The following is a 2500-nucleotide window of genomic DNA, read 5'->3' as shown; positions in this document are numbered from 1 at the left end:
ATTTCATGTTGTTTGCACATGAAGGCAGCATGACCCTCCCCGAACACAACAAGATTTTGACAAGTAGTGTTTACTGGGTTATTTTTAAGTTGTAAGGTTTCCATAAAAGCGTTATTGTACACTTCCTACACACTTTCTACTTCTCGTATGTGTTTTAGCAGTTAAGTTACCTTTTTAGTATCAGCAAGAATGAAATTTATTATAGATGATAACTTTGTTCATTTAAACTAACTAAAGTAAGTTTATTTATTTCTTCATTAAAATTTGCATTATATGTTTTATCTTTTACCTTTTTTCTTTTTTGTTTCAGTTATCTGACTGCAGCCACACTGGAGCACCGATTCAAGCGATTTGTAATGCTACTGAATAACTCAGTAGTTCTTAGTAAACAGATTTATAAATCACCTATTGTTTTCATTTAAGTATCATAGATTGACTTGGGATTGTAATATGTAATAACCGTAAAGGAGACTCGTGGAGAATCTAAAAGTATAAGCTTATGATAATTCCTTTCTTTTACAGGCATACATATGCACAATTAATTTTCGAAACTGGCTTACACACACACACACACACACACACACACACACTTATACATGCCAGTCTCACATTTCTTTAAAATGTAAAATAAATGCCAAATGACATTTTTTAACATGAAACATTGCAGCAGTCAGTCCATTTCCAAGAACAATGCTTAGCTATTGTTTTCACTTTGATCTTGTAATAACCTATATCCAGTAAACTTTCTCATCGTTTCTTTCCCCACTTCATAACCTTTCTTTCTTCATTTCCTTTTACTGACCTTTATGCTTACACAGTTTCTTGGCTTTAACTATTAACATAGTTTACTAACTTGAATAAAATAAAAATTCCTTTCGTTGAAATTCTTAACAAATTGAAAAACACAATATGTACACCTCATTCTTTTGACAGAACTTATTTATTTAAAAAACACAAGGAGGGAACTATTTCTTCACTGGTCGGGAAGTTCTAGTCAACTGATATAAATGTTGAAAATAATAAGTGTTTGAAAAAAAGAAACGTTGAACAAAAAGAGAGAAAATGATTACATTTAAACAGACACTAAGACACTTCAAGCAACATAAACACATTTTTGGTAATATTGTAAGAGAAGAAATTTGCTGGCGCTTCTAATCCAAGGGAGTCATTCGATATAAATCAGCTCCCGAAAAAATGAAATAATAATAAATAAAACAACACGGCAAAGGTTATATTGCGAAAGATGGTGTTTCCTTGACTGTGGAATACAGTATCTGACTACAACGAGCTTGAAAAAAGAAAATGAGGTGATCATTAAAGAGTAAATCTGCTCCAAATTTGTGAGCCAATTAGATGATAAACTATTTGTAAAACACTTCACTAGAAAGCAGCTACCCAGAGGACATAGAGAGATTGGAACAAAGTCCAATGTTCTCACTTACTTTCGGCAGTCTCGGCACTGATACCAAGAGGAAAAGGTATTTGGTATTGGGGAATGCTCTGACCACACATTTTGCTCCACACCTCTGGGGTGAGCTTTGTTTTTCATCCCACCGAGGTCGATAAAACAAAGTTACAACTTACGTTACCCCTTACGATCAAAACTGTTGATTTTGTGCCTAATTTAGAAACCTTTAATTAATGGACGGTTGGCTGGTAGAATCGTTAGAGCTTCAGTCAAAAGGCATTAGGTTATTTCTTTAAACTTTCAAAGCTCTGGTTTCAAATCCAGCTGAGTTCAACTTTACTTTCATTCTTTGGGTGTCGACGAAATAAATTACCAGCCACCTACTGTAATTAGTTTTCTCAACTTTCCGCCGTTTTTCGTAATTGTTTGTCTTTTGTATTAATATAAAAAATATATATAAAGGACGGTGAACTAACAGAGTCGTCCCAGAGCCGGAAAAAGAGAGTCGCTACTTGTTTCGGCCCTTTACCTTTATATTCGATTTTTGCCGATTTCATGCTTTCGGGAGCGATAAAATAAAGTACCACTCAAGTACTGTGGTCGATGGCATTGACTAATGCCTTACCCTCAAAATGTTGAGCCCTTTGCCTCAATCAAAAGCCATTAGTATTAAAGCAGCAAGCTGGCAGAATCGTTAACACGCCAGGCGAAATGCTTGGCAGTTTTACGTTCTGAGTTCAAATTCCGCCGAGGTCCACTTTGCTTTTCATCCTTTCGGGACCGATAAATTAAGTACCAGTTGGGTACTGGGGTCGATCTAATCGACTGGCCCCCTCCCCAAAAAATTTCAGGCCTTGTGCTTAGAGTAGAAAAGAATATGCTTAGCAGTATTTCGTCTGTCCTTACATTCGGAGTCGTGTGCTTATAGTAGAAAGTATTATTATTATCATTTAAGACAACGAGCACATCGGACAAAATACTTCATTCTTTTATACGCTTCAGCCTTGAGGCTGCAGCCATGCTGGGGCAGAGCAATTCTTCCGGCTCTTTCCCTTCTGGGTTGAAGTCCCGCCGAGGTCAACTTTACTTTTC

The 2500-nt window shown here is 36.2% G+C and overlaps 1 protein-coding gene across 1 annotated transcript in view; it reads left to right on the top strand.

Moving 5' to 3' along the window:
• LOC106873630 (homeobox protein ceh-28) overlaps positions 1-349 on the top strand; it is a 105053-nt gene extending 104704 nt beyond the window's left edge. The window contains exon 6 of the mRNA XM_052968927.1: positions 311-349. The gene's annotated coding sequence lies outside the window, so the exon portion shown is untranslated. The remainder of the gene's footprint in view (positions 1-310) is intronic.
• The last annotated feature ends 2151 nt before the right edge of the window (positions 350-2500 follow it).

This window comes from Octopus bimaculoides, chromosome 6 (assembly GCF_001194135.2).
Source record: "Octopus bimaculoides isolate UCB-OBI-ISO-001 chromosome 6, ASM119413v2, whole genome shotgun sequence".
NCBI lineage: Eukaryota > Metazoa > Mollusca > Cephalopoda > Octopoda > Octopodidae > Octopus > Octopus bimaculoides.
This window is presented reverse-complemented; position numbering and strand designations above follow the sequence as displayed.